Source organism: Oryctolagus cuniculus, chromosome 12 (genome assembly GCF_964237555.1).
Source record: "Oryctolagus cuniculus chromosome 12, mOryCun1.1, whole genome shotgun sequence".
NCBI lineage: Eukaryota > Metazoa > Chordata > Mammalia > Lagomorpha > Leporidae > Oryctolagus > Oryctolagus cuniculus.
In genome coordinates this window covers 87,390,582-87,412,336 of record NC_091443.1, presented here as the reverse complement: position 1 = coordinate 87,412,336, position 21,755 = coordinate 87,390,582, and the positions used below count along the sequence as shown (strand labels likewise).

Sequence of the window (21,755 nt, the reverse complement as noted above, 5' to 3'; positions counted from 1 at the left end):
CCAAGTGCTCAGGCCTCTGCAGCCGTGTGGGAGACCTAGAAGAAGCTCCTGGCTCGTTGCTTTGGATCAGCTCAGCTCCAACCTTTATGGCCATTTGGAGAGTGAACCAGTGAATGGTAGACCTTTGTCTCTGTCTCTCCCTCTCTCTGTCTATAACTCTACCTCTCAAATAAATACATAATTAAATCTTAAAAATATTTATTTATTTGAAAGAGTTACAGAAAGAGAGAGAGATATCTTCTGTGCACTGGTTCACTCTCCAAGTGGCTTTGATGGCCACGATTGGGCCCTAGGCTGAAGCCAGGAGTTTCTTTCCAGTCTTTCATGTGAGTGGCAGGAACTCAAGCACTTTGGCCATCTTCTGCTGCTTTCCCAAGCTCATTAGTAGGGTGCTGGATTAGAAGTGGAATAGCTGAGTGCCCATTTGGGATGCTGGCATTGCAAACAGTGGTGGCTTAACTCACTCCACCACAGCACTGTCTCCTTCATTTTATTTGAAAAGCAACAGCAACAAAGATTTTTTTTTTTTTTAATTATTTTATTTGAATGGCAGAGTTGCTGAGAGAGGGGGGAGACTGAGAGATCTTCACTTCCAAAATGGCGGAGTACTTGGGCCATCTTCTGATGGTTTTCCAGTTGCATTACAAGGGAGCTAGATGGGAAGTGGAGCAGCCGGGACTCCAACCCAATGTTCATACAAGATGCCAGCATCACAGGAGGTGGCTTAATCTATGTCACAATGCCACCCTAACAAATATCTTCCATCTGCTGGTTCAGTCTCCAAATGCCTGCAACAGCAAAGGCTGGGATAGGCTAAAGCAAGGAGCCTGGAACTCAATTTGGCTTTTCCATGTAGATAGCCAGGACCCAAGTACTCATCACTACCCACCTCTCAGAGTATGCACTAGTAGAAAGCTAGATTGGAATTGGAGGGACAGGGACTTGAACCAGGCACTCTGATAATGGAGTGCAGGTGCACTGCATAGAATGTTAACTGCCAAATACCTCACATTGTTGCTTTTCCACTTAGGATTTTCAGTTTTTAATAGATTGGGTAATCTGTCAAATTTCCAGAAATGGAGACATAGACCCATTGTTTTCCACCAAACTTTTTTTAATATGGTAAATTCCAAGTCTTTTGGTTAACTATATCATAAACTTTACTCAATGTAGTTACTTTTAAAAGTTGGAGGCATAATTTCAACTTAAATGAAGAGTATTGGTTACACTACTTTGTTTAGGTAATAAAAAACTGTAAGTTCCAAATAATTGGCATATAACCAAGGTGAGTGTTGAGGGAACAAAATCAGGACTAATATGGTTAAAATAGGATGTCAGTACTTACTATAGAAATATTTGAAAATGGTTGAACACAGTTGTATTTTGTAAAGAATATATACTTTTAAAACTTTTTAATATATTCATTATAATTTTTCAAAATTTATTTATTTGAGAGGCAGAGAGAGAGCTTACATTTGCTTATTCTCTTCCCAGATGCCTGCAATAACTAGGGCAGGGCCAAAATTGAGTACAGGAGCCAGGAATGCAATCCAGCTCTTCCACATGGGTGGCAGTGACCCTGCTGTTTGAGCCATCACTTTTGCCTGTTGGGGTCTGCATTGGCGGGAAGCTGGCACCAGGAACCAAAGCTGGGAATCCAACCCAAGTACATGGGTTACAGGTGTCTTAATAGCTAAACATCTGCTGCCAACTTCACCTTTTGATCTTGAACTGAACACTTTTAATCATTCATAGGCCAGGCTGTGCTGTATCCTCCTTGAAGCTTTTTAACTTCCTGTTGTTAGGACAGCACTGACAGCATAAACCTCTTTATGCACTCAGCTATGATTAAACCAAGGTTACATCCTTTGTATTAAAACACCACCTCTCAGTTAGTAAATATACTGTAAATCTATCTAACTTGCCACACTGTGTGGCAGTACTGATATCAGGGCCGTTGGGATTTATCTGTATGTGGACCAGGTTAGGACAAAGAATTCTTTTTCTTTGGTTAAAAAAAATTTAAGTTTCAATTATTTTTTGGAACATTTTTTGGCTTATATTTGAACATTCACATCAATTTAAGATTGAGAAGATTAAGATAAGAAATGTTGGTGGATCACTGGCTTTTTTATGATTAGAATTTTTATACTTTGGTATGGTTGTTAGTTTAGGCCTTAATTCAGTTCTTTATATGGGACATTCTTCCTATTCACCTTTAGATTTCTTGCATTTACTGTCTTTCGGGTATTTAAATATACTGTGTTGATTATTCCGTATCATCAGGTATCTTTTATGTGGGGATGTTGAAGCAGTGACTGCACTGATTAGTGAATAATATTAAAATTATATTAACTTCCCACATTATTATATAATCCTATGTCCAGGATGACCAGTTAGGAAGGTGAGAGAATTTAATTTTGTCTTTGACTCTAGTGACCATAGTAGCCTTCATGTCTGACTGACATGAGAATAATCTCTGGTGTGCCCAATAAGAACTAACATATAAGTTTTGGTTCGAAAGTAAAATAAAGTGCTTTTACTAGAAGCAGGTCACTGTGAAACAAAGTTTTCAAGAAATACTGCATTTGTAATTATAACATACATGATTATTTTATAGCTCTGTGAATCTGATGTAACTGACTTATAATGAAGTATAAAAGATAAAATATTATTAACTTTGACAAAATGTGTACTTCAAACTAGTAGCTACCTGTCTTTGGGGTGACAGTTTTTATTGAACTCTTGAACTAATGTTTTCTTGCATTCCCTCATTCATTTTAAACTTAAACATTAGTGAGATTTCTATCGTAAGCTGCTTACTGCAATAAAATATATTCATTATAAAAATTCCAGAGTTGCATAAATTTATAGCAAAGTATGAATGCTTGTAATTTTACCTCCATTGAGAAAATTGTTTGGTGTGTATTCCTTGAAATATTATTTGTATAAGGGAATAGAATATGCAAGTATGAGCTTTTTAAAATTTTTCTCCTTGTTATAAACTATGTGCTGTTTATTTCCTTGTTTGAAAGCATTTTTTTTCTTGGGCGAGCATTTGGTATAGCCATTAAGATGTCGCTCAGGATGCCTGCATCCCATGTCAGAGTGCCTGGGTTTGAGTCCTGACTCTACTTCTGATCCCAATTTCCTGCTAACAAGCACCTTGAGAGGTAGCAGGTGGTAGTCTCATTGCATGGGTCCCTGCCACCCCTGTGGGAGATCCAGAATAAGTTCCAAGCTCTTGGTTTCAGCCTGGCCAAGCCATTGATCTTGCAGGCATTTAGGAAATGAACCAAAAAATAGAAGATATCTCAGTTGTCTCTGTTTGGGGCCTGCATTGTGGCATAGCCAGTAAAGCTACTGCCTACGTCAGCATCCCCTATGAATGCTGGTTTTGCCCTGGTGGCTCCCTTTCCAATCTAGCTCCCTGCTAGTGGCCTGGGAAATGCAATGTGTTTTGGCCCCTGCCACCCATGTGGGAGACCCCACGAAACTTTTGACTCCGGGCTTTGGCCTGGCTCAGCCCTGGCCATTGCAGCCATCTGGGGAATGAATCAGCAGATGGAGGATCTCTCTTTCTCTGTCCCTCTGTCTGTAACTCTGGCTTTCAAAGTAAATAAACAGATCTTTAAAAAAAAACTCTGTTGCTCCCTTTCCATCTGTCTCTCCCTGTTTTTCAAATAAATAAACAAAAATTTAAAATAATGTTTTTCTTGGCAATACCTCAATTTTTAAAAAAGATTTATTTGTTTAGTTGAATGGCATAGTTACAGAGAGGCAGAGGCAGAGGGAGCAAGAGGTCTTCCATCTGCTGGTTCACTTCCCAAATGGCCACAGTGGCTGAAACTGGGCCGATCCGGAGCTCCTGCTTGTCTTCCATGTGGGTTCAGGGGCCCAAGCACTTGAGCCATCTTGTGCTTTCCTAGGCCATAAGTTGAAGTCAACAGCCTGGAACTCCCATCTGGGTCTGCCATATGGATGGCAGGGAACAAAGCACTCAGATTCTGCTGTTTTCTCAGGCACATTAATAGGGAACTGGATTAAAAGTAGAGCAGCTGGTACTTAAACCAGTGCTCACATGGGATGCTGGCATCACAGGTGGCAGCTTAACCTGGTATGCCGCAACTCTGGCTCCAGTACCTCCGTATTTTGTCAGTGTTTCGAGGATATGGGCAAGGTTTGGTTTGATTTCATTTTCAAATAATTTATGTGATTATTTCATATGTAATCATTGTAAATATTAGAGCAATATAAAAAGTTATAAAGTTCAAAGGAAAATCATATATAATGTCTTCTAGAGAGTAATTACTACCAGTTAAGTTTTCTTTCTAATTTGTTCTATGAGAGAGCTTCAGTAAGTTTGTGGACAATGAAATTAAAAGATAAAGCACATTTTTCATGAATCTTTTGAAGCCCCCTTGTGTATGTCTCAATGCAGTTTCAAAATTTTTTATTTATTTGAGAGACAGAGATCTTTCATCTGTTGATTCACTCCCCAAATGCTGACAAGAGCTGGGACTGGGCCAGGCTAAAGCTAAGAGCCCAGAATTCAGTCTGGGTTTCTCACATGGGTAGCAGAATCTTTTTTTTTTTTTTTTTTTTTTTGACAGGCAGAGTGGACAGTGAGAGAGGGACAGAGAGAAAGGTCTTCCTTTTGCTGTTGGTTCACTCTCCAGTGGCCACTGTGGCTGGCGCACTGCGGTGGGCGCACTGCGCTGATCCGATGGCAGGAGCCAGGTACTTATCCTGGTCTCCCATGGGGTGCAGGGCCCAAGGACTTGGGCCATCCTCCACTGCACTCCCTGGCCACAGCAGAGAGCTGGCCTGGAAGAGGGACAACCGGGACAGAATCCGGGGTAGCAGAATCTTAAACACTTGAGGCATCACCTGCTGCCTCTCAGCATGTACATTAGCAGGAAGCTGGAATTGGTACTCTGATTTGGGATATGGGTGTCCTGAGCAGTATTTTAACTGCTGCTCCAAATATCTGCCCCATCTCAATATTTTTTGGGGTTTACTGTCCTTTCTTTCACTTAATATTGACAGCATTATTCTATATCATCAGATAAGACAATTATTTAACTAAACCTCTGTCAATAGAAATAGACTATGTCATAAGGTTAATAAAAGGTTTATTCAGGGTAGAGTATGAGTAACATAGGCTTATGAGACTTGAGCCTAGTAACTTCCTAAGACTTGGGAAGTGTTTCAAAGTGGTCTAATTCTAATCGGAGTTTATTTCACAGAGTAAAATTTCATTTATTATTACACGGTGAACATAACTGGCTTGGTCTGAAAAGGTAGGCTTTCAGGTATGCAGCAGAGAATTTTGTCACAGGTTGGAGATTCCTTTTTTAAATAGTGCGATTGGTTACAGACAAATTCAGATAAAGAGTACTGTCTTTGTGAAGAGGCAACTGAAAAGAATACTACTGATTAATTTCAAGAGGAGTTTCTGAGAATAGGTAAGGAATGTATAGATAAAGGACAAAGGATTGTGCAAGTGTGTTTCAGATGGCTAAGATCTATGTGCATATCGTCCAAGTCAAAGTGACCTGGCAGATAAGATTAACAGCTCTGTCCTGACACTCCTCAGACAGGTCTCTGGGTGTTTCCCTTGAATGCTTTGCAGACCTTTTAGAGGCAGTTTGTTCTCACTGCTGTTGTTTATTTTTAGATTGTGCAATTATAAGTCCTTTAATAAATACTTTTATGTTACTTTTTAATTATTTCCTTAGGAAACTTATTAGAGTTTACAATAATGAATCTTATTATTTGTTAGGGTTTAACAAGTGACTATTTTATTAGATGATAGCCTTCAAGAGAGATTCAAATCCCTGAGTAAGGAATCAGATTTTTCTCTGTACTTCAGCAACAATGGGTGTCATGGTTTTCTTCCATATTTACCAGTTTTATAGATGCAAACTGTTATCTTATTTCTTTGCTACTTTTACTTAAGCTTATTTATTTGAGAGTCAGAGTTACAGAGAGAGAGGGAGAGACAGAGAGAATCTTTTATTCACGGTTCACTCCCCAGATGGCTGCAACAGTGAGGGTTCCCACATAGGCGGCAAGGCCTGAGCACTGGGGAATGAGACCCAAGCACTTGTGCCATCATTTGCTGCTTTTCCCAGGCTGCCAGCTGGGAGCTGGGTCAGAACTGGGACTGGAACCTGCTCCCATATGGGATGCCAGCATCCCAGGCAGCTTTGCCTGCTGTGTCACAATGCTGGCCCTGTTTGTTATGTTTTAGCATATATTTCATTTGTTTAGTGCCATATAAAGTCTTTTTTTTTTTTTTTTGACAGGCAGAGTGGACAGTGAGAGAGAGAGACAGAGAGAAAGGTCTTCCTTTTGCTGTTGGTTCACCCTCCAGTGGCCGCTGTGGCCAGCGCGCTGTGGCGAGCACACCACGCTGATCCGATGGCAGGAGCCAGGTACTTATCCTGGTCTCCCATGGGGTGCAGGGCCCGAGTACTTGGGCCATCTTCCACTGCACTCCCTGGCCACAGCAGAGAGCTGGCCTGGAAGAGGGGCAACCGGGACAGAATCTGGCACCCCGACCGGGACTAGAACCCGGTGTGTTGACGCTGCAAGGCGGAGGATTAGCCTAGTGAGCCGCGGCGCCAGCCCCATATAAAGTCTTTAGACTTCATAAACATTTGGTTTATGGTAGAGTCATAGAGGCACTGGCTAACCTAAGAGTTGGTCAGGGACATCTGTATTTTTTTTTTTTTTTTTTTTTGACAGGCAGCGTTAGTGAGAGAAAGAGAGACAGAGAAAAGGTCTTCCTTCTGTTGGTTCACCCCCGAAATGGTTGCCATGGCTGGTGCGCTTCGCCGATCCAAAGCCAGGAGCCAGGTGCTTCCTCCTGGTCTCCCATGCAGGTGCAGGGCCCAAGGCCTTGGGCCATCCTCCACTGCACTCCCTGGCCACAGCAGAGAGCTAGACTGGAAGAGGAGCAACTGGGACAGAACCGGTGCCCCGACCGGGACTACAACCCAGAGTGCCAGCGCTGCAGGCGGAGGATTAGCCAAGTGAGCCGCGGCGCAGGCCGGCATTTATATTTGACTTGTTAATTGTCCTAGGGCACTTCAAAAGCTTATGGAAAGTTGAATTAAAATATAAGCTTATTTTGGTGTAAAAAATTTTGAAATCCATGCTACTTAAGAGGGGTCTTTATTTAAAAAGTTCATTAAAAATACATAGTCTAAAAAAACTGCATGGATTTCAGTATTTTTTTTGCACCCTGGTATACAAAGTTTCATTCCTTTTTCTACCATGTTTTACAGTTTTTATTTATTTATCTTTATTTGAAAGATAGAGTTTTTCATCTATTGGACTCCGTTTAAGGTGTTTAAACCTGAAACAGCCAGTGCTGGGCCAGGATACAGCCAGGAACTGGGAACTTTATCTGGATGTCCCTTGTGGAAGGCAGAGACTCAAGTACTTGAACCATCACCCTGCTGACTCCCAGGTTGTACATTAGCAGGAAGTTGGATCAGAAGCAGAGCCAGGACTTGAACCCAGGCACTTTAATATGGGATATAGTTGACTCAACCAGTGTAATTGCTGTGTTAAATGCCCATCTCCTGAATTCTCATGTATGCTTCCTATTTATTTGTGTTAGAAATGTACCCAAGGACTCCTAATTACAAATTGTTTTATTTACTTGGTTTATTACATATACTGGAACACAAAAAAGCATTTATTTTTTGAAAATAATTTTGAATTATTAGAGTTCATAAGGCTGATATTACTTGGCTGATCTTCAAACTAGTCTCCCTTCGCTCAGGCCTAGGGCAAAAATCTCTTATGAACCAGGGTACAATGAGTATTTTAGAAATGTTTTTTAGTCATTCATTTGAGACGCAGAGGTGCTGTTAGAGAGGGAACTCATTTGCTGACTTACTTCCCAAAGCCTGCTACATCCAGTGACTGGGCTAGGTTAAAGCTAGGAGCTGGGAACCCAGTGCACATCTCTTAAGTAGGTAGGAGGGGCTCAATTACCTGAACTGTAATCATTACTTCCAGGAAGCTGAAATCAGGAGCTGGATCTGGTAGTTTAGCCCAGGTAGCTCTGATATAGGATATTAGGAGTCTTAACTGCTGGCACACTGCTAGGGCAAATGCCTGTTCCCAGTGATTATTTTTGACTCACATAAATCATACCTGTATCAGCTTCTCCTATATCTGCTTTATTTGACCTATTTATACAATGAAGTGGCCCATCTTTATGCAACCATATTTTTGCACTCATAGGATCTCTTTAGTTTTATTTCCCTAGAAAAGTGTTATGTATGCACCGCTGAAAACTAGAAACTAGAGCATAAGCTAAGAAGTCTGTATAATAAAAGTCTGAACCCTGAAACTTACTCACTTTTCTCAAGGGTGTACTTCTGAAGTTTTCAAGAGCATAGTCACTTGAACTTGATATAACTTTACTAACAGGTTTTGAAAAAGCTCAGAGAAAATTAAAGGAGACAGATTGCAGAACAGAACGAAGGTTCACCATAGCTCAACCTACCAACAATAACAAAAAATGACTTTTGATGAAAAGGAAGGAAAAAATTTAATCTTAAAACTGGCATGGCATGTTAAGCATTGCAGCATTTGGCTTTATAAACATATTGCGTTGGGGCTTGAGGACATCATATTTTTATGAAACAATCCAATGGCTTCTCTCTACCATCCAGAAAAAAATAAAATATATTGTATCTTGTATTTGCCTTGTTAAGAGTCCTTGCCATTTCCTTTCCTTTTTTTTTTTTTTTTTTTAAGATTTATTTTTTATTTACTTGAAAGACAGAGTTACAGAGAGAAGTAGAGGCAGAGAGAGAGGTCTTCCATCTGATGGGTCATTCCCCAATTGGCCACAATGGCTGGAGTTGTGCCGATCCGAAGCCAGGAGCCAGGAACTTCCTCCAGGTCTCCCACATGGGTGCAGGGGCCCAAGGACTTAGGCCATCCTCCACTGCTTTCCCAGGCCATAGGGGAGAGCTGGATTAGAAGAGGAGCAGCTGGGACTAAAACCGGCGCCCATATGGGATGCCGGTGCTTCAGGCCAGGGCTCTAACCCACTGCACCACAGCACCGGCCCCGCCATTTCCTTATCTTATTTTGTTAACTTGAGTTGGCTGGGTGGTTAAATTATTACTATTTATTATTTATTTGAAAGATGTAGTGACAGAGATATCTTCTATCTGCTGGTTTAACTACTTAAATGGCTGTAACAGTCTAACTAGGCCAATCCAAAACTAGGGGCTCCATCCTTGTCTCTTACATGAGTGACGGGGCCCAGGCACCCCGGCCATTCCTTCACTGCCTTCCTAGGCATAATACCAGGAAGCTGGATTGGAAGCAGAGTAGCCAGGACTCAGAACTAGCACTTTGATATTAAATGTCAGCTTTTGCAAGCACTGGCTTAACCCTCTGCCACAGTGTCAGACCCTAAGTATCATTTTTATAGTTAAATTGTTTGTGCAGTAAAGTTACAGTTTACTCTACAAATATAGTATGTCTAAAACTTATTTTAGGGTTTAAAAGAATTAACTTCAGTTTTCTAGTAAATTCAGCTAAAAGACATCTTTTCTTAATAATTAGATTAAGGAGGAATTTTTATTAACCTGTCATGTGGGGCTGGCGCTATGGCGTAGCAGGTAAAGCCGCTAATTTCAGTTTTGGCATCCCATGTGTGCACTGGTTTGAGTCCTGGCTGCTCCACTTCCAATCCAGCTCTCTGCTATGGCCTGGGAAAGCAGTACAAGATGGTCCAAGTCCTTGGGCTCCTGTACTCATGTAGGAGACTGGAAGAAGCTCTTGGCTCCTGGCTTTGGATCAGCACAGCTCCAGCTGTTGCAGCCAATTGGGGAGTGAACCAGTGGATGGAAGACCTCTCTCTCTGTGTAACTTTGACTTTCAAATAAATAAATATATCTTAAAAAAAAAAAAACCTGTTATGTGAGGTGGGTTCAAAAAGCTAATGGAAAATGGCATTAAAAATAAGTATTTTGGTGCAGAAAATTTGTAAGCCTTGCATAGTTGTTACTTTTTCTGTTCTTTTTTAAATAATGTGTTTGGGGGGCCGGTGCTGTGGCGCAGTGGGTTAACACCCTGGCCTGAAGCGCCGGCATCCCATATGGGCGCCGGTTTGAGTCTTTCTTGGCTGCTCCACTTCCGTCTGACTCTCTGCTATGGCCTGGGATAGCAGTGGAGGATGGCCCAAGTCCTTGGGCCCCTGCACCCCATGGGAGACCCGGAAGAAGCTCCTGGCTCCTGGCTTCAGATTGACGCAGCTCTGGCCGTTGCGGCCAATTGGGGAGTGACCCATCAGATGGAAGACCTCTCTCTCTCTCTCTCTGCCTCCCTCCCTCCCTCCCTCCCTCCCTCCCTCTCTCCCTCTCTGTGTAACTCTGACTTTCAAGTAAAATAAATAAATCTTTAAAAAAAAATTTGTGTTTGAAAGGCATAGAGACAGAAATGGATTTTATGTCTGCTGATTCACTTCCCAAGTGCTTGCAACAGCTGGGGCTGGGCTGGACCCAAGCCAAGAGCTAGAACTCAATCCAGGTCTTCCACATGGGTGGCAGTGATCTGAGTACTTCAGCTACTGCTTTCTAAGGTGTACATAGTGGGGAGCTCGAATCTGAAGGAGAACTAGGATTTAAACTCAGGCACTTCAATAAGATAATGCAGGCATCCTAAACAGCTTCTTAACAGCTGTTCCAAATACCTGCCTCTATAGTCCATAATAAACATATTTCCATATGCTTTTTGGAGAACCCTTGTATATACAGCTTGGCATATTTTTCATGTATTTTGAAAATATTTCGTAGATAAATTGAGGTTGGTATAGTTATGAGATTAGAAGATGGGACATGATAAAAGCTAATTATAGGCGATCATAGAAAAGTTGTTAGGTAGCAGTGATACTGGGGAAGAGAAAATAAGATTACTCTGAAATCAATATGCTAATACTTTTATTCATTAAATGATAGTTTTGCCTTTTCCTATTTTAATAATGAGGCATTATGTATGTTTCAGATATTGTCCTTTTGTTTAAGAGTGGAGATTTTCAAACTGTTTATCTTATTTATTTGAAAGACAGATGTTTTCCATCCACTGTTTCATTCCCACAGTGCCCACAACAACTGGAGTTGCAACAGGCCCAAGTCAGGGACCAAGTACTTAATATGCATCTGCCACAAGGGTGATAGGGACCCAAGAACTTGAGCCATCACCTGCTGCCTCCCAGGATGCACATCAGCAGGAAGCTGGGACAGATGGCCTTCATCAAACCCAGGGACTGTGGTTTGGGATGTGAGTGTCCCATCTAGCGTTTTGACTGCTGTGTCAAATGCTCATTCTAATAATGGAGATGTTTATGTAGCTGGTGATTAAAGTGAGTTGTGACTGTTAGTAAATGGTATAAGAGGAAAAGGGGCAAGTAAAATTCAGTTATCTTTTGAGTAACAGTGTTTTTCTTGTTCTAGAGTTATAAAGCATCAATTTAGTCATGGGCTTTTAGGCAGCCAAATGTACAAAATTATGTTAGTTTCACTACAGTGTCTTGATCATTGAATTTGGCTCAGGCTCATGGGAATCCTGTGGGTGTGTTAGGATTTTTCCTTCACTGTGTTTGACTTCTGAGCAAGCTACTAGAGGAGGGTTGGTTTTGATTAATGTTTCAAATGCAGTACTGAAATATGGTTTAGGTTTTTCGTTTCTTTGCCTTTCTCTCCCTCTCTCTCTCTGCTACTCTGGTGGATCAACCATTTCTTTTCCCATTGTACCTTTCTTGTACCTTTTGAGGCCATGGGAGACTCTACTCCCAAACATTATCTTTGTAGTTTTCCACTGAGTTTTCAAATGAGGGACTGTTTCACAGTGAAGACTATTCACTTTCTTTAAAAAAAAAAACTTTTTTTTTTTTTAAAGATTTATTTATTTATTTGAAAGGCAGAGCTACAGAGAGGCAGAGGCAGAGAGAGAGAAAGGTCTTCTATCCCCTGGTTCACTCCCCAGATGGCCACAGGTAAGCTGATCTGAAGCCATGAGCTTCTTCTGGAACTTCAGTGCCAGTGCAGGAGCCCAAAGACTTGAGCCATCTTCTGCTGCTTTCCCAGGCCATAGCAAAGAGCCGGAACTCAAACTGGCACCCATATGGGATACCAGCATTGCAGGTGGCAGCCTTACTTGCTACGCCACAGCATCAGCCCCAAAAAACATTTTTCTTAAACAAAGATTCTGAGGTCACCCCCTCCCCCCCTTTTTAAAGCTTTATTTATTTATTTGAAAATCAGAGTTACAGAGAGAGAGAGCAAGAGAGAGAGAGGTAGGTTAGGTCTTCCATTCACTGGTTCACTCCTCAGATGGCCACAACAGCTGGGAGTGGATCAGGCTGTAGCCAGGAGCTTCCTCCAGGTCTCCCGTGTCGGTGGCAGGGGCCCACACTCTTAAGCCATCTTCCGCTGCTTCTCCCAGGTTGTTAGCAGGGAGCTAGATTGGAAGTGGAGCAGTGGGGATCAGAACTGGTACCCATATGGGACGCTAATATCTCGGGCAGTGGCTTAACTCACTACTATACAATGCTGGCACCTTTTCCCTTCTTTTTAAAATTTTCATTTTATTTGAAAGGCAGAGTAGGCAGAGAGAGATCAATCTTTTATCTGCTGGTTTACTCCCCAGATGACCACAACAGTGGGGGTTGGGCCAGACTGAAACCAGGAGCCCAGAACTCAGTTCTCTCCTGTATGGGTTTCAGGGATCCAAGTACTTAAGCCATCATCTGCTGTCTGCTACATTGCATGTTAGCAGGAAACTGGATTGGGGAGAGGAACTAGGCACTCCAGCATGGAGTTTAGGCTTCTTGACTGCTGAGCCAAATGCCTGCCCCAGGTTTTTTGGTTTATGGTTGTTTTCAACTCATCTTACTTATTTGGGAAACAGAGACAGAGGAAATTCCTATCCATTTGACTCTCCAGATGCCCAGGAGCCAGGAACTCAATTGAGATCTCCCTCATGGGTTGTGGAAACACAACTCTGTGAGTTCACCTGCTATTTCCCAGGGTATGTATCAGCAGGAAGCTAGACTTGCTAGTGGAGTCAGGACTTGAACTCAGGCATGCCAATATGGGATGTGGGTATCACAACCAAATGACTACCCCCAAAAACTTTTCATCAAATGATTCTAGTGATCTGGATTCCAGCTAAAGCAGGCATTTCTTTTTGTTGTTGGTCTTTTGGATTATTTTCTAGTTCACCTTTATTTACTACTGCTACTACTACTCAGAAGTCTTGATAGGTTCTTGTAAATATAGAATTGAGTTATAGAAAGGAAAGGAGACATTCCTGTCTTTATCTACAATGGCAATAAAAGTGGCAAACAAGTGAGAGTAAAACAAATCCAAGTTATTTTCAGGATTCTGTTAGATTAGTGTGGAGGCATAAGAACAGACAAAACTTCTTGGCCTTGTTATGAGGAAAGGTCCCTTCACAGATATGGGTATCTTTTGTCCAACTGGGTTTACTTACCTACTTACTTCCTCCTCCTACACAGTACTTTGAAGTGGTTTGCAGGAAGAACGGGGATGAGGGAATGACCATTCTTTGTGGTCTGGTCAAATTTGTTGTTTTGTGTGGTGGACATTCTAATTTTAATGAAAAACAAAATCAGTGGGTCATCAAAGGTTACTATGGTCCTGGTTTCTCTGCCCATTCCTTTACCATTGGACCTTTCTGCAAGTCAGTATGTTTTCCCCACCCTTGAGCTTGTGAAACCATTCTAACTTCCTCTTTAGAGAAGGTGCTTTGAAATAACAGATTAAGTCACTTACATTTAGTAATTTCAGCCCATTTCTGTTCACTGTCAGAGTGTACTATTGGGGCTGCATTGGTTTTGATCACAGAATGTATTTCTGGTTGATTTCTGCCAGCTCAAAGAGCGGGATGTCTGTAGCTTTGAAGTAAAACCATGATACGACAAACTTTACAGTGACTGCTTCTTCAGTTTGAATGCCCAGAGAAATTTACCAGCATCCTGAAACAGTTATATGGAAAAATCTGAATAGGTAGAGTTAAGTAATACATTTATGAATAATTTTCAACGAGTGGAAGAGGGACTTTAACCAGTTTATAATGGGGTGGTATTCATTTTATTGCATAAGTAATATAATGAAAGTAATGAAAAATAAAAATGAATTTCTTTACCTTAACGTGTAAATCATTTTTATTTTCCATTCTAACTGCACTTTTATTTGTCTATAAGTAACTTGATTTTTATTATTTGGTAATAATATAAATACATTAAAGTTTTTCTAATTTTATTTATTTGAAAGGCAAAAAGAGAGAGAGAGAAGAAAGCTCATTTCCACTGGTTCATTCCTCAGACGCCTGCAATGGCTGGGAGTGAGCTGGGCCAGTCTGAAGTCTGGAGCTGGGAATGAATCCAGGTCTCATGCAGTGACAGAGACCCAGCTGTCACCTGCTGCTTCCCGGAGTGTGCATTAACAAGAAGCTGAAGTCAAGATAGGAGCCAGAACTCTAACCTTTACACTCTGATTTGGGATGCAGGGGTCCGAAGCAGCATCTTAACTGCTCCACCAAATGCCCATCCTGTAAATACGTTTTTAATTATACCCCCAACCCTGCTTTTTAAAAAAGATTTATTTATTGGTCTGAAAGGCATAGTTAGGGGGAGAGAGAGAGAGAGATCGAGATCTTCCATCTTCTATCTCATTGGGTCACTTCCCAAATAGCCACAACAGCCAGGGCTGGGCCAGGCCAAAGCCAGGAGCTAGGAGCTTCATCTGGGTCTCCCATGTGGGTGGCAGGGGCCCAAATATTTTGGCCATTATCTGCTGCTTTCTCAGATGCATTAGCAGGGAGCTGGATTGGAAGTGGAGCAGCCAGGATTCAAACTGCTGCACATGTGGGATGCTGGCTTCGCAGGCGGTAGCTTAAGATGCTGCACCACAACACCAGTCCCTGTAAATGCATTTTTATACTGTATAAAGCCATATTTTAAGTGTTAGACATATTGAGAAGATTTCAGGGTCTTGGAAATGGATGGGGGAAGACTGGAAAGTTTATACTTTCTTATAGTAATTTGGTAAAGAAAACCCTTTAGAAAGGAACTTTAAAGAGACAAAGGAAAAGAGGAACCAAGAAGTGAAATGCTCAGATAGAATATAATTTCAGAACCACTGACATAACATAATTTAAGACTTATTTTCAGTTAAAAATTGGTACAGTTTATTTCCAGTAGTATGTGAAACTGTCCTTTAAATATAAAAACTTTTAAAAATCCTTGCAGAAGGAGTGGGCTACCCTAGCAGTTAAAATTGGTTAAGACACCCATGGGTTTGATAAGCATGCCCTAGTTCCTAACTACAGCTTCCCACTAATGCAGACACTGTGAGATAGTAGTGATGACTCAAGTAATTGGGTTCTTGCCACCCATGTAGGACACCTGGATTGAGTTCCTGACTTCTCACTTCTGGTTTCTACCCAGTCCAGCTGTGGCCATTGTGGGCACTGGGACATGAACCAGCAGATAGAACAGTACACACACACTCTCTCCCTTTTTCTCTCTTTACCTTGCAAAAAAAAAAAAAAAAAAAGTCATGGTTGAGGTCAGTGCAGTGGTCCAGCAGGTTAAGGTACCACCGACTGCCATGCCAGCATCCCATATGGACACTAGTTTGAGTCGTGGCTGCTGCACTTCCAATCCAACTCCCTGATAATGCACCTGGGAAAACAGTGGAAGATGGCCCAAGTGCTTGGGCCCCTGCACCCATGTTGGAGACCTTAGAAGGGCCTGGGTTCAGCCTGGCCCAGTTATTGTGGCCGATTGGGGAGTGAATCAGCAGATAGAAGATCTTTATTTCTGTCTCCTTTTCTCTCTCTCTGTAACTCTGCCTTTCAAAGAAATAATTTAAATCTTTAACAAAAAAGATTTAAATTATTTCTTTGAAAGGCAGAGTTACAGAGAGAGAGGAGAGGCAGAAAGAGAGGTCTTCCATCCACTGGTTCAATCCCAGTTGGCCGCAACGGCCAGAGCTGTGCTGATCCGAAGCCAGGAGCCAGGAGCTTCTTCCAGGTCTCCCATGAGGGTGCAGAGACCCAAGGACTTGGGCCATCTTCTGCTGCTTTCCCAGGCCATAGCAGAGAGCTGGGTTGGAAGTGGAGTAGCCAGGTCTCGAACCAGTGCCCATATGGGATTCCAGCACTTCAGGCCAGGGTATTAACCCGCTGCGCCACAGCGGCAGCGCCAATAATTAAAATCTTTTTTTTTTTTTTTCGACAGGCAGAGTTAGACAGTGAGAGAGAGAGAGAGAAAGGTCTTCCTTTTCTGTTGGTTCACCCCCCAAATGACTGCTACGGCTGGCACATCCGAAGCCAGGAGCCAGATGCTTCCTCCTGGTCTCCCATGCGGGTGCAGGGCCCAAGCACTTGGGCCATCCTCCATTGCCTTCCCGGGCCACAGCAGAGAGCTGGACTGGAAGAGGAGCAAACAGGACAGAATCCGGCACCCCAGCTGGGAAGAATCTGGGGTGCCAGTGCCGCAGGTGGAGGATTTAGCCAAGTGATTCGCGGTGCCGGCCAATAATGAAAATCTTAAAAAATCATGACTAAGGTGGCAAAAAAGTAAGATAGTAACCAGAAAACCCAAATCCAGTGATGTATGCAAGCACCAAATGATTACTGCCCCAGTGGCACCTACTGGTTCTAGATGACTCACATTGGTTTTTTAAATTTTGTTTTGTTTTTGAAGATTTATTTAGTTGAAAGGTGAAGAGACACAGAGGGAAAAACAGAGTGTGACATGGCAGTTGGACTGTCTTCCACTACTTTCCCAGGAGCGTTAGCAGGGAACTAGATCAGAGGCAGAGCAGCCAGGATTTGAATCAGCACTCTGATATGGGATGTCGTTGTAGCAAGTTTCAGCTTAATCCTCTTTGCCACAACACTGGCTCTACATTGTCACTTTTTACTAGGTACAGAAAGGTCTTGGGGGAGAAAACAGATAGGCGTCATGCAATGTAGAGATCCCTCTGCCTAAAATAAAAATCTCCAAAATGCTATATGCCCCCTGCAAAAAGGAGAACCAGAGGTGGAAGAAAAAATCAGCCTAGCAAAGATAGAGAATTTAAGTATCTCAGCCATGGCAATGAATAGAGGGTGAAAGAAGTTTGTCCTCAATATTTACTGTTAGAAATATGCCCTGTTGACGTTTGGGGCCCAACTATCTGTGTGATTTGAAATTTCAACCTAAGCTGGAAGAAAAAAAAAAGCCTAAGCTGAGACTTATTTTAAGTGACAGTAGTTGATAGTGCCCAGGCAAAGGCAGAAGTAAACTCTGATCCTTTATGGAGGAACATTCCCTCAAAGGCCTCAAAGAATTAGCAAAGAAAATATTCCAGAGAGCATGAACTCTTGGTTAAAAAAAAAAAGCACATGAGAACTTACAAAGACTTGAGGTATTGTTGTCACTGGATACTGAATATAAAATACGTGTGTTTAATACATCCCAAGAAACAGATAGGGGCTGGTGTTGTGGTATAGCAGGTTAAACCGCCACCTGTGATGCTGGCATCCCATATAGGCATGGGTGTGAGTCCCAGCTGTTCCATTTCCAATCCAGCTCCCTGTTAATGCTCCTGGGAAAGCAGCAGAGGATGGCCTAAATCCTTGGGCCCCTGCCACCCATGTGGAAGACCCGAAAAAGGTCCTGGCTTCAGCCTGGCCTAGCCCTGGTCTTCGAGGCTATTTGAGGAGTGGACCATCAGATGGAAAATCTGTCTCTCCCTCTCTGTCTCTTTCCCTCTTTCTCTCTCTCTAACTCTGCATTTCAAATAAAATCTTTTTTTTTTTTTTTAAAGGAAAGAAACAAATAGAATTAAAAATGTGACTCAGGAAAAAGCAATTGTCTAAAATAATTAGGTAGTATCCAGAAATGAAAAAATATAATTGAAATAAAAAATCCATGGACATATTCAGGAACATATTAGATAGACAGACAAGAGAGTTCTGAAGAAATAATTGAGAATGCTGTGCAGGCAGATAAAAGGTATAGAAAATGTTTAGGAAGGAGTAAAACATGGAAAGAGGACTTAAAGATCTGGTACATTTTTCTTCATATGGAAGAAAAATGGCCCTCCAAAGATATCTATGTCTTAGTCTCCAAAACCTGTGTATATGTTACCTTAAATGCAAAGGAAAATTTACAGGTGTTATTCAATTCATGGGATAAGGGGGATTGTCATGAATTATTCATTGTGGGCCCAATCACAAGGGTCCTTATAAAGGAAAAAAGAGCAAGAGGAGGATTTAAAGATGTTATGTTCCTGGTTTGTTTGTTTGTTTATTTAAAGATTTATTTATTTATTTGAAAGGCAGAGTTAGAGAGTGAGAGATCTTCCATCTGCTCGTTCACTCCGCAAATGGCTACAACCAGGGCCAGACCATGTCAAAGCCAGGAGATGGATCTGGTTCTCCCTTGTGAGTGCAGGGATCCAAGTTCTTGGGCCATCTTGCCACTGCTTTCCCAGGAGCATTAGCAGGGAGCTGGATTGGAAGTGGAGCAGCTGGGCCAGGAACATGAGCCCATATGGTTTGCCAGAATCAACACAGGCGGTGACTTAACCCACTGCACCACAATGCTGGCCCCACATTTCTGGTTTAGAAAATAATAAAAGGGGCAGATGTTGTGGCACAGTGAGTTAAGCTGCTGTTAATGAAGCTGGAATCCCCTCTCCAAGTGCAGGTTCAAGTACCAGCTATTTCGCTTGTTGTCCAGCATGTGGCTGGGAAAGTAATGGAAGACGGCCCATGTATTTGGACTCTCGCCACCCATGTGGGAGACCCAGAAGGAGTTCCTGTCTCCTGGCCTGTAGCTTGGCTGGGCTCCAACTGTTGTGGTTTAGAGTAAATCAGCAGATGAGGATCTCTGTTTCTCCCTTTGTCACTTTGCCTTTTGAATACATAAGTGAATAATCTTTAAAAATAGCTTTAAAATAATAACTAAAGGAACCAGAATTGAGGAAGACATGCAGTTTCTGAGGTTGTAAGAGGAAAGTCAAACAGCCTCTCCCCTAGCACTCCATGAGGAACACAGCACTGTTGACAAATTGATTTATCCCATTAAGAGGGGCAGTGAGAGATGCTCCTATCTATTGGGATGCCCCAGGGGCTGAGTCCAGGTCAGGGTTGACCAAGAATGCAATCCAGGTCTCCCATGTGGTTGGCAGGAACTCTATTACCTAAGCCATCACTGGTGCCTCCAGGATCTGCATTAACAGGAAGCTGGAGTCACAAAATAGGGCCAGAACCTGAGCCCAGATACTCTAGTATGGGATACAGATGTCTTAACCACCAGGCTAAAAACTTGCTCCTCAGTTTGGGCCTCTGACCTCCAGAACTGCAAGAAAATAAATTTATGTCATTTTAAGTCACTAAGTTTGTGGTAATTTGTTGCAGAAACAAACAAAAAACCAAATCAACTTCTAATCAGAACCTCACAAATAGACTGACAGACAGACATGAGACATTTATTAAATTTAAACTTTAAGTTAAATATGCATTTTAAATTTTCTGAAGTAGCCTCTTAAAGATTTTAATTTGTAGTAGAAAGCAAATGGAATGGGAGAGGGAGATCTCAACTATTGTGAACAAAAAGCAGAGAGAAACAAAAGTGTAGGACAAAGATGGGAGAACTAAGGTCAGATATATCAGTGATCATAACAAATATAAGTGTATTAAATGCTCTTAGTGAAAGACAAAGATTATCAGACTGTGTGTAAAAACATAAAGCCAGTTAATTATATGTAGTTAAAATATTAAAAAATTAAAACATGAAGATAGAGGCAAGATGAAAGTAAAAGTATAGAAAATTGATAAATTGTGATAGAGATTAAGCATCCTTTATCTGAAATGCTTGGACCTGCACGTTTCAAGTTTTGGATTTTTTTTCTTTGCAAATTTTGGATTATTTGCCTAAATCTAATCAGCTGTCTTGCAATAGGACCCAAGTATAAACACAAAATTAATTTAAGTTTCGTGACTATCCTATACACATAGCCTGAGTGTAACTGTCTAGAATTTTTTTAAAGATTTATTTGTGCCAGGGCTGTGGTGCGGTTGGTTAAGCCCCTGCCTATGTGTCAGCATCTCATGTGGGCACCGATTTGAGTCCCGGCTGCTCTTTCGATCCAGCTCCCTGCTAATGGCTTCAGAAAAGCAGCATAAGGTGACTTCAGATTAACCCAGCTCTGGCTGTTGTTGCCATCTGGGGAGAGAACCAGCGGATGGAGGACCTTTTTCTGTTTATCCCTCTCTCTTTAACTCTGCCTCTCAAATAAATAAATAAGTCTTTAAAAAAAATCATAACAGGAGTCCCCTTTCCCTTTTTTTTTTTTTTTTTGACAGGCAGAGTGGACAGTGAGAGAGAGAGACAGAGAGAAAGGTCTTCCTTTGCCGTTGGTTCACCCTCCAATGGCTGCTGCGGCTGGCGCACTGCGGCCGCCGCACCGCACTGATCCAAAGGTAGGAGCCAGGTGCTTCTCCTGGTCTCCCATGGGGTGCAGGGCCCAAGGACTTGGGCCATCCTCCACTGCACTCCAGGCCACAGCAGAGAGCTGGCCTGGAAGAGGGGCAACTGGGACAGAGTCCGGCGCCCCGACCGGGACTAGAACCCGGTGTGCCGGTGCCGCAGGGCGGAGGATTAGCCTAGTGAGCCGCGGCGCCGGCCGCCCTTTCCCATTTTTTTTTTTTTCAAAGATTTATTCATTTGTCTGAAAGTCAGAGTTACACACAGAGAGAGAATCTTCCCTCTGCTTGTTTACTCCGTAAATGACTGCAACGACCAGGTCTGAGCCAGGCCAAAGCCAGGATCCAGGCTTCTTCCATGTCTCTCACGTGGGTGCAGGGGTCCAAATACTTGGACCATCCTCTACTGCTTTCCCAGGCACATTAGCAGGGAGCTGGATCAGAAGTGGAGCATCTGGGACTTGAAATAGCACCCATATGGGATGTCGGCTCTGTAGGCAGTGGCTTATGCCACAGTGCCGCTATGCCACAGAGCTGACTCCTCTACAATATTTTTAACACGTTATTTTTTTTTTTTAAGATTTATTTATTTATTTGAAAGAGTTATACAGTGAGAGAAGTAGAGGTAGAAAGAGAGAGAGAGAAGGAGAGAGAAGGAGAGAGAGGGAGAGAGGGAGAGGAAGGTCTTCCATCCACTGGTTCACTCCCTAATTGGCCACAATGACTGGAACTGCGCCGATCCCAAGCCAAGAGCCAGGAGCTTCCTCCTGGTCTTCCCATGCCGGTGCAGGGGCCCAAGAACTTGGGTCATTTTCTAATGCTTTCTCAGGCCATAGCAGAGAGCTGGATTAGAAGTGGAGCAGCTGGGTCTCGAACTGGTGCCCATATGGGATTCCAGCACTGCAGGTGGCAGCTTTACCCGCTGCGCCACAGTGCTGGCCCAACACATTATGTTTTGACTGTGACTCATCACATGAGGTCAGGTGTGGAATTTTGGGCGTGGTATCATCTTGGTGCTCAAGCAGATTTTGATTTTCAAGTATTTTGGATTTTCAGATTAGGGATACTGAAGTAGTAATACAGTAAAATAAAATTCAAGGTTGGAAGCAATACTAAAAATAAAATGTATTATATCATTATCAATATTTTAGATTGTAATTGTTTTTTGCTGTTGGGTCGAAATGCAAATAGTGGTGACTTGAAGA

The 21,755-nt window shown here is 42.3% G+C and overlaps 1 protein-coding gene across 22 annotated transcripts in view; it reads left to right on the top strand.

Moving 5' to 3' along the window:
* CSNK1G1 (casein kinase 1 gamma 1) overlaps positions 1-21,755 on the top strand; it is a 208,369-nt gene that overhangs the window by 20,227 nt on the left and 166,387 nt on the right. The window contains exon 1 of one of the 22 annotated variants that reach the window (XM_051821865.2): positions 1,886-1,983. The exons of 19 other annotated variants lie outside the window; for them this stretch is intronic. The gene's annotated coding sequence lies outside the window, so the exon portion shown is untranslated. Of the gene's footprint in view, positions 1-1,885; positions 1,984-7,018; positions 7,041-11,267; positions 11,323-21,755 lie in introns of those variants that run through there. 2 more of the 22 variants (XM_051821869.2, XM_051821868.2) reach the window with 2 other exon arrangements.